Source organism: Lathyrus oleraceus, chromosome 1 (genome assembly GCF_024323335.1).
Source record: "Lathyrus oleraceus cultivar Zhongwan6 chromosome 1, CAAS_Psat_ZW6_1.0, whole genome shotgun sequence".
Taxonomy (NCBI): Eukaryota; Viridiplantae; Streptophyta; class Magnoliopsida; order Fabales; family Fabaceae; genus Lathyrus; species Lathyrus oleraceus.
In genome coordinates, this window is record NC_066579.1 from 24,457,350 (window position 1) to 24,468,556 (window position 11,207).

The window sequence follows — 11,207 nt, forward strand, 5'->3', positions numbered from 1 at the left end:
CGAGAGACAAACCCCCGATGTTGATGCTCTTCTAGAACATCACTAGTTTCGATCAACTGAAGAGGGAGCTGGTTCGATGGTTAGAAGGAAAAAAAATTAGAAGTATTGAGAGATTCGATAGTATATTTGGTTGGGTGCGAGTCAAAACTGATAAGGATGTTATGGAAATGATGTTTGGACGAGATGACATCAGTTTGATTGTTGTAATCAGTTAGAAATGTTTTGTTTTAAGTTTGCTTATGGTGTAGTGATGTTTATTGTGAACTTTGTTGTAATAAAAAGATAATGATATATAAAAATCCAAGGTTTACAAAAATTAAAAGGAGATATTATCTTATGATGCAGATGTTGCTCCTCGATTGGGACAGTTGTTCTTATTGTGTCCTGGTTGACGACATATACTACATAGTCTTATCATTTGATCAGTCGTATCCATTTCTGTTCTAATACGCGTATTGTTTGACCGTCCTTTTTTCTTTCTTCGCATCTCATCGTTGTGTCAAACTATGTCACGTTCCAATGGAGGCCAGTATTCCTCCATTGGTAGCACTGAAAAGCTTTTGTTATACACATTCATGACGGTAATGGCCTTGTAAACATCGGATAGATGGTTGTAAGCGTCTTGGTGAGTATGTGCCCATGCCGCAATGACATGGGAGCAAGGAATACGGAAGGCCTGAAACTTTCCACACTCGTACCAACTTCTGTTCAATTTGACATCATAGGATAAATTTGGCCTCCCCTCATTGTGGTCCATTGTTTCCTGTACGCTGAAATTTTGCCTATAACGGTCAAAGACTGTTACCGCGTGTGTGCTAGCTTTGATACTCTCCCATTTCATCACTTTCATACAACATTCACTGAATATTTGACCCGACATTAACACTGCACTCCATCTTTCACCTCTTGTTGCGAAGGTAGAAGCCAACCTATAATAGGTTGTTTTGACCAAAACGGTTATTAGTATATTTCTAATGCCTTTAAATACGTCGTTCATGCATTCCACAAGGTTTATTGTCATGTGGCCCCATCGACAAGCTCCGTCAAATGCCCTTGTCCACTGCTCTACTGGTATGTTATCCACCCATCTTCCTGCATCTGTATTAGGCAGTCTAATTTCATCACGGTAATATTGAAATGACAGTTGAGTTAGAGCATACCCAGCATTCACTACTTTTCTGCGAAGGTTCTTATCTTTGATTGCACGCATGAAGTTTTATGTGATATACATGGATAGAAGGAGGATCATGCTATCTCTTGTCATGGTTATTGTAAGAACTCTCAATGGCAGCATGTCTATCAGAAATCAAACAGAGATTGACTTGTGGAGCCACATGTGTTCTGAGATGTCGAAGAAAGAAACCCCAACCACCAGCGGTTTCACCTTCAACCAAAGCAAAGGCAATAGGAAAAACATTATTGTTATCGTCTTGTGCAACCGCCATAAGCAAAGTACCATTGTATTTATCGTATAACCATGTTCCATCAATTTGAATAATAGATTTACAGAATGCAAAACCTTTGATGTACGGATTAAATGTCCAAGAGAGGCAGTGAAAGATTCTATTTCCAGCAACACATGTTCCGTCTGGCGTAAATGCTGGCAATGTCTCCATAATTGCAACAGTTCCTGGTACGTATGTTTTTAGGGCCCATAAAAACCATGGCAATTCTTTGTATGAATCCCCCCAATTTCCGAATACTTGTTCAACAACCTTTGTTCTCGCAATCCACACTTTCTTATAAGATGGAGTATAATTATATCTAGTTCTGATATGAGATATTATTATACTCACCTTCACCGATGGGTCTTTGCTAACAAGCGGCAAAATGTCTTGATATATCAATGCAACACTTAATTTACAGTGATCTTGTTCAACGTTAGTTGCAATGCAATTGTGAGGTGGATTTATTGAAGCTATCTCCCAAGAGTCGCTTTTCTTTTTGTGAGACGCAGCCAACCGAAACTTACAGAGGATGTTACGATATTCGATAACATAACTTCTCGAATTAATGTGTTTCACTGTGAAATCAGCAGAGTTATTCATGTGAAATTTTTTTATAGCTCGCACACATTCTTTTGTAGTGCGGAACATGTCTCTCACCTTTAACTCGCCTTCTAATTGTGGATACGGGTTATAAAAAACACGGTTGGATGTTTCATTGTCATGCAGATCCATGTTTGTCATATGTTGAGGCGGATTGTATACATGACTAGGAGGTAATGGCGCTGGTTGATCATCATCTTCAATGTTATTGTTCAACATATGATCGACCTGTGACTCAGTCTCTTTTTCTTCTTCATCAATGACGTTGACTTCTGCTTCTACTTCTAGGTCGGCGTCATCTGAGTTTTCTGAGTCAAATTCATCAAATTCAACTTGATTAGTGTTAGATGCCCAAAAGTGCTTATTTGAGCTATCAAATGTGGGTATCTTTCACTCCTTTTTGTTGCTAAAGTGTTCGAAACCGCCTTTGTTTTAGATGAATTGCAATACAATGTTAAACGATCTTGGTACCTTTAATTTGTGCGTTATTGTGCAGGAATTAGGCATGAAATAATAGAGAATGAAGGCACAAGAAAGTTGGCAAAGGGACCAAGAAAAGGAGGCATTCATCAGCATGCTCGCTAGGCGAGTGCTGTAGCGAAGCTCTCGCTAGGTGAGCACCTAGCGAGCTGCCAGCGAACATCCCCAGATTTTTACAGTAGCAAAGTCAGCCAACTAGCTAGGCGAGCACCCAGCGAAGGAGGTAGTGAACGCTCCCAGACCAGGTCAAAAGCACAACTAGCACTTACTCGCTAGGCGAGCCACTAGCGAGCTCCCAGCGAGCAATTCCAGTAGCAAAACCACCAAAACTCGCTGGAGCGAAGGTGGAAGCGTAGGCTTCGCCTAGCGAAGGTTTTGTTCGCCTAGCGAACACATGAAATCTGGCCAAGGATATTTCTCTGGGCGCAGGTGTCTCTGGTGCCTATTTTGGGGCTCGCTAGGCGAACCATTCTGCTCGCCTAGCGAGCATGACAGCTCAGACAGCAGTAGTATAAGTAGCAGGGGCTACTTTTTGGAACCATACTTTGTACTTTCATAACTTAGCATTTTTTAGATATTTTTCAGATTGTCTTGGGATCATATTTTGTGACCTAGAAACACTTTTTCTTCATTTTTCATCATCTCTTAGCAAGATTCTACAAAAAGAAGGTGGATTCCCATCCGATCTCGATTCTTCGACTTGGATGTTGATCAACCTTCAACCGAGACTTGTTGTACAAGCCACCATGAAAATGAGTGGCTAAGTTCTTCATTTTGTCAAGGTTAGATGTAGATGATCATAAGCTTTGTGTGTAAATGGGATGATCTTCATTTGTAAACTCTTTAATGATGAATGTATGGTGAAAACTTTATTTTATTGAAAACTCTTTGTGTCGGTTTATGATCGAGAGATGTTTACCAACTCTTTACCTAGGTTTTCATCCAATCTTGTTTGTTAGCTAGAGATAGTAATGAATGATTTTGTTCACGATAAAGTTGAACCAAAAAGTTGTCATTTTGATAGATTGTGTTAGAGATAAACAATGGATCAAAATGGGAAAACCCACAATGTGTGTTAGAGATAAACACATTGGGAGGACTTTGTGAAATAGTTTATCATCTAAAGGAGTTTATAAGTTTTGTTGATCGAACATATACATGCAAAGTGATCGTCGAACCCTAACTTTGACAATATTTCTCAAATAGAAAAACCAAAACTTTTACCGTATTTTATTACACTTTTATGCAAGATACTGTGACTAAAACCAAAAACCCCTTGTTACTACGAGTTAAGAATTAAAACAACTGTCGAACGGCGGCGATATCTCACAATCCCTGTGGAGACGATAACAAAAACCCGACACTTAAAACTACTTCCAACAAAATGGCGCCGTTGTCGGGGATTGTGAATTGATATTGCGAGCATCGCAATAGTTGCTTAATTTTTAACTTTTGAATTTTTGACTTATGCTTGTAATTTGTTTGGTTTTGTGTGCAGCTTTCGTTTTATGCGAGGGCAGGTTTCTGAGGACGAACTTCTTTTTGATCCCGAGATCGAAAGAACCGCCAGGAGATTGAATAGCAGAACGAGACGAAGGAGGCAACAAGCTAGACAACAACAAGAACAAGGAGAAAGTTCTTCTACAATACATCCACCACCTTTCATACCTATCATGGATCAACCACCACAACCACCGCCCATGTCCACACCTTGTGTCAACAGTCCAAGGAATACTGCTCAGTTTACAAACCACACGGGAAGGCAAGCCGAGATGAAAACAGGAACTCTTAACCTACTATATGGAAGTCCATTCACCGGAATGGACCATGAAGATCCCTTTGCTTTTCTCACCAAATTTTATGAGATAGCATTGGTGGCCGGAGTTGATCAAGCTCAAGAGCTACCGTTGTTCAAAAGATTATTTCCCCACGCTTTGCTCGGCAAAGCAAAAGATTGGTACTTGGATCAAACACCTGCAGTCATGACGGATTGGAACGTGTTGGAAGAGAAGTTCATTGAAAGATTTTTCTCCCACAACCGTTTCATGGAATCCAAAACGGCAATCTCCGTGTTTTCACAAGGGACCAACGAATCATTGAATGAGGCGTGGGAAAGATTCAAATTCATGCTTCGGAAGTGTAAAGGGCATGGTTTTGATGAATTGACTCAAATCCATATTTTCAAAAATGGCCTCCAACCGAATTGTAAGACTTTGTTGGATGTTACCTCGGGTGGTTCTTTATTGTCTAAAAGTGCCGAAGAAGCTACTGATATCATCAACAGAATGGCTCTAAATGACCTCCAAAGTCAAAGTAGAGGCAACTCTTTGAAGAAACCGGTAGTGCTTGAACTTGGGACGAACGATGTTATTCTTGCCCAAAACAAACTCATTTCACAACAAGTGGAACTCTTAACGCAACAAATAAAAGAGTTGAGAGAACCTTCAAAAGCTAAACAAATTGCTTGTTATGAGCTTTTGCAAAGGTGAGCATGACACCGGATTTTGTCCACCTCCAGGGTTCGAAGAAGTGAACTACATGGCGAACCAACGAGACTACCAACCGAGGCAACAACAACAACAACAACCGTATCAACCACACCCTCAAAATTAACAACAACACTTTCAAGGGAATCAAGGGTTCCAACCAAGGGGTAACTACTACCATAACCAAGGTTATGGGGGTGGTAATTCTAGCCGTCAAAACCCTCCCCAAAATCCTTATCAACCTCAACAACCGCCGGTCGTGACTTCAAAGTTGGAAGAGACATTGACACAATTTATGCAAATGTCGGTGGCTAATCAAAAGATCAACGATGCGGCAATCAAAAATCTCGAGACTCAAGTTGGACAACTTGCTAAACAACTAGCGGAACAACAACCCGGTCCATCTTTCTCGGCGAACACGCAAACGAATCCTAAAGAACATTGTAAAGCGATAATGACGAGAAGTGGAAGGGAGTTGGTTAGCGAGAGTAAAAAAAGAGATGAGAATGAAAAAAGAGAGGAAGAGAAAAAAGATGAGGAGAAAATAATAGAGGATAGTGTTGATGGTGAAGTTGGAGAATGGAGTGAGGAAGAAGTTGAAGAGGATAAAAAAAATGATGAAGTTGAAAATAAAGAAAGTGTGGAAATTGAGAAAAATAAGAATGATGAAGTGATAGTGGAGGAAGTGAAAAAGAAAAGAGCGAGAAGTTCTAGAGTTGCGAAAGGAAAGGAGGTAGTGAGCGCTACTCCAATCCAAAACCTTCCGTATCCACAGGCTCCATCTAAAAGGGAGAATGAACGGCATTACGCCCGGTTCATGGATATTTTCAAACAATTGAAAGTGAACATTCCGTTTGCCGAAGCATTGGAGCAAATGCCTAAGTATGCAAAATTCATGAAAGACATACTTACTAAAAAGCGGAGGTATACGGAACCAGAGACAGTCTTGCTTGATGCACGATGTAGTGCCATCATTCAAAAAACTCTCCCAAGGAAGGAATCCGATCCGGGACGAGTCGCTTTACCGGTAACCATCGGAGACACCTACACGGGTAATGGCTTGATTGACTTGGGATCCAGCACCAATTTGATTCCCCTATCCATTGTTAAAAGATTGGGAAATGTTGAGATCAAATCTACTAAGATGACTTTACAACTAGCTGATAAGTCTACAACTGCACCATATGGAGTGGCTCAAGACATGTTAGTGAAAGTTGACAAATTCTTCTTCCCGGTAGATTTCATTGTTATTAATATGGAAGAGGACGATGATGCTCCTCTTATTCTTGGCCGACCATTCATGAAAACCGCACGCATGATGATTGATGTTGACAACGATTTGATGAAAGTAAGGGTCCAAGATGAAGAGGTAGCCTTCCATCTTTTTGAAGCCAAAAAGCATCCTAATGAGAAGCATGATTCTTTCCGAACCGATGCCACCAAGGAGAAGCTAGTGGAGGTCGCAAACCAAGTTCATGCTTTTAATCCTTCCGAAAGATCTCTTATCGAAGTATACAAAGTTCCGACCAAAAATAAAGGGAAAGAGATGGAATCATTGTTGCATGAATTAGAAGCTTGTGGAGAACTTGTTTGTCATGAAGACACAAGCGAAGGTTTGGATATGACAAAGAAAGTGGAGGAGCCAAAACTAGAGCCACATTTGAAGTACGTGTTCCTTGGAGATAATTGTACTAAACCGGTAATCATTAGCGATACTTTATCCGTAAAAGAGGAGAATCAATTGATGCGAGTGCTGAAAAAGAAGGACATTGTCAAACTAGTAGAGGCCGGGATGAAGTGTTCTACCTCCGATGGTGAATGGGTGAGCGTTGTGCAAATAGTTCCGAAAAAGGGTGGTATCAGATTTTATCGAAGGTTCATCAAGAACCTGTTGAAGACAACAAAGCCTTTGAGGAAGTTGCTCAACAAAATGGATTGCGGAAGCTCAAGCAACAAAATGGATCACGGAAGTTGTGCAATTTCCTTGGATGCTCCTCTGTGAGCATCGAACCGTCGAGCTTATCCGACGTTAAACAAGCGCTCGTTGGGAGGCACCCCAACATTGTAAGTATTTAAAAGCTTTCTATTGTGTGGTATTGGGGTTCATATTGATAAACCTTACTGATATGTGCTTGGAATGCTGTTTTGAAAAAGCAAATGCTGTCATGCTCGCTAGCTGCTCGCTAGGCGAAGGCAGTAGCGAGCCGATTTGCTAGCTGCTCGCTAGGCGAAGCAGCAGCGAGCGCTGCGTAGCAGAACTCATTTAATTCTCAACAGGCCACTCTTTTGGGCCCATACCCATTTTTAAAGTGTTGCACTCACGAACTCTGAACTCACACTCACAAACACTCTCTCATATTTCATCTAACAACTCTAAACCCTAGCATTGCATTGCATCCCTAACCTCCTGTGCATTTCAAATTCAACAGATCTCAAATCAGGTTTACCCTTCTTCATTACTTTCTGTTTCCAATTGCTTGAAATTTCTGAACATGAGACATTTAGGGTGAATTTGGGGGAATGGGTACAATAGGTTTTGCATGTGGGTATAGAGTTGCATGTATCTTAGAACAATCCTTTGCATGATAAATTATTTTGTTTCTGAAAGGGATACCATGAGACTCAGGTTTTTCTGGAATTTGGTTGTTAAACATTGCAGAACCCAAAACCCGTAAGATTCGTTAGCATCTCGCTAGGCGAATCAGTGGCGAGCATTCGCTGCCACTTCGCTAGGCGAACCTGTAGCGAAGCTTCGCTAGGTTCTCGCTAGGCGAAGCAGCAGCGACCATCACAGTAGTTGGATTTTCTGTTTTGCTTTCTAATCTGTTCTATGGTTTTGTGTGTTTCTTCTCTATGTCTTTGCAGATGGAATCCAGGTCCGGCGCTTCTAAAAAGAGAAAGGGCGGGAGCACTTCCCGTCCCGTGCCCATACAATTCGACACCGACAAATTTGTCAGGCCAAAGCAAGTGGCTAGATATGTGGCTTTGGAGAAGAGAAAGATTTCGCCGGAAAAGAGATTTATAATACCCCGAGAAGGCACCTACCGTACATTTGTCGGGTTGATTCATAGTAAAAAGTGGGACCGATTGATATCTCACCTTGAGCATTATGACATCGAAACAGTGCGTGAGTTCTACGCGAACGCACTACCGAACGACGACGAGCCATTCACATGGACGACTAGAGTGTCCGGCCATACAGTTGCGTTCGATCGGGATGCAATCAACCGGGTACTAGGTGAACTGCTCCATCTGGGAGCCAATGATAGAGACGCATACCACCGGGATTTAAGGCTACACAGAGATACCGATTTAATTTCTGCTGCCCTGCTTTTTGAAGGGAAATCAGTTGAGCTGAACCCATCTGGGGTTCCGATGAGATACCATAGGGAAGACATGATTCCCATGGCTCAGCTGATACTCATATTGGTTCTGACAAACATAAAACCCAAGTCTCACACCTCCACCGTGCCGATCCCAGTGGCACATCTGGTTCACTGCATCCTCACGAATATTCAAATCGATGTGGCGAGGATAACTGCTTTAGAGTTGAAGTCCGTGATTGAGAGCGGACTAAAGTCGGGGGCACGAGTTAACTGCCCCCTTGCTTTCCCGTGTCTCATCATGGCTTTGTGCCAGCATGTGAGGGTGAAGTTACCCTCTCGGAGTCAAGTAAGGATCCCGCCGGCCATTGATGACAGATATGTGGCCAAATATTGCAAGCCTAAGAACTTAAGAAGTGGTGCAGCTGCTGGTAATACCGGGACTACTGATGGTCCTGGTGTGTTTGCTCATGGTTTCGATCCCTTCCAGCAGGCTGTCTGCAACTATAACTGGGATTGGATGGCGGGAACTCAGCGCGTCATGGTTGACATGTATGATTCTATGCAGCTGTTGCAGTTGCAGGCATGTGACCCTACCGGAGAACATACGATGATGACGCGGGAGTAGTTCCTGCAGAACGCTAGCTGGCCTGTGGAAAAGCCTGTGTTCGGTGAGGGGGCGGGTGTCGGTGCATCTGGTGCTGGTGTTTCTGGTGGTGCTGAGGATGACGGTGATGATGATGATGATGATGATACCGGTTCTGAGGCCGGTAGTGATGAGGATTCTGAGTCCTTTGGGGGCTAAGTTTGTTTTATTTTTATTGTATTTTCAGATTTGTTGTACTTTGGTTTTGGTTATGTACTTTTTGGGTGTTTTGTCCCCCATGCACATTTTTAAAATTTTTAAGTAATGAGTATTGTTTATGTTTTGAATTTGTGTGTTTGGTTTAAATTTCTTTTTGTTTAATAAATTTTTGGTTGTTGAGTGTTAAACCTTCTATATTGGTTGCTCCTCAAAAGAAGTATCCAATGAAGGTGCATCCGAGCTTGGATGGCAATGATAAAAATAAACAAGTGAATAATGCTAAGGTACATGGTTACCTTCGGTTAGAATTTTAGAATGCATTAAGAACTTTACCCTTTTTGTAATTGAATATTGTTCTTTTTGCAACATAATTGAATGAATGTTTCATCTAGGACTTAAAACCACAAATTGTGAGGAAACCTCCATTGTACACTTAAAATACTGGATTCTAATAAACTTTGTTGATTCATTTAATTCATGCTTGGTCTTTTATTATTATGAATTTGTGGAAGCAATTAGAAATGATCAAGGCGTTTGTTTTCTTTCGAGCACAACCAGTTCCAAATACAACTTACCCGTGAGCAGAGAGAGTATTTGTTAACCCCTTTGAGCTTAAATAGTTGAATCTCAGCTTGAAATAAAGTGAGATGTCAAAAATCTTTTATCTTGAAACCCGGAAAATTTTGATAATTGTTCTTTTGCCGTAAAAAGTCAAGAGCATTCACTTAGGGTGAGTAAGAAATAAGTTGGGGAGAACGAAAATGAGAATCGGTAAGTGCCACAACTCTTGAAAAACCGAGCAAGCATTGAAAAAATAAATTAGAAAAGAGAAACATTGTTTTGTGAATACGATGTGAAAAGAAAAGAAAAGAAAATAGAGAAAATAAAAATGAATGCTTGCTGAGAAGAAAAATAGTGAAAAACAAAAATTGAGTTGTGAAATAAGAGTTGTGAAGGTTTCAAATGAGAAACAAATGGAACGAAGTTGAGATGTGTAAATAGTGTACAATGAATGTCTCTTTTGCATCGGCAATTTCGTTTTCAATGGCCTTAAAAATGACCCTTGTTTGTTAACCTAACCAAGCTACAACCGGAAAAGACCTTAGTGATCTTAGCGCTTCCGCATTTTCATTTATAATTGTTAGACCTTGTATGAATTGAATTGATTTCTTCATTGTTTGTTGGAGTGAGAGATTGTCCCCGCGGTTGCAAACGTGTAATTTCTTCAATCCTTATTCGAAGAGGAGAGATAGGGTGATTCATTCAAGATAATATTGTTGTGGATTGTTACATGTTTTACATTGCTATTAAGTTTTAGTTCGTGTGCATTATGTTATTCTAACCTTTGGGAACATGTGGTTATGATTGATTCTCTTGTGTTTGAGCCATTTTATCCAATTTTAGACAAACCTTTTTCTTTAAGCAAATCCTCTTGTCCATCAAGAGGCATACTTTGCTTGAGGACAAGCAAGAATCTAGTTGGGGAGAGTTGTTAGATGCCCAAAAGTGCTTATTCGAGCTATCAAATGTGGGTATCTTTCACTCCTTTTTGTTGCTAAAGTGTTTGAAACCGCCTTTGTTTTAGATGAATTTTAATACAATGTTAAACGATCTTGGTACCTTTAATTTGTGCGTTATTGTGCAGGAATTAGGCATGAAATAATAGAGAATGAAGGCACAAGAAAGTTGGCAAAGGGACCAAGAAAAAGAGGCATTCATCAGCATGCTCGCTAGGCGAGTGCTGTAGCGAAGCTCTCGCTAGGCGAGCACCTAGCGAGCTGCCAGCGAACATCCCCAAATTTTTACAGTAGCAAAGTCAGCCAACTCGCTAGGCGAGCACCCAGCGAAGGAGGTAGCGAATGCTCCCAGACCAGGTCAAAAGCACAACCAGCACTTACTCGCTAGGCGAGCCACTAGCGAGCTCCCAGCGAGCAATTCCAGTAGCAAAACCACCAAAACTCGCTGGACCGAAGGTGGAAGCGTAGGCTTCGCCTAGCGAAGGTTTTGTTCGCCTAGCGAACACATGAAATCTGGCCAAGGATATTTCTCTGGGCGCAGGTGCCTC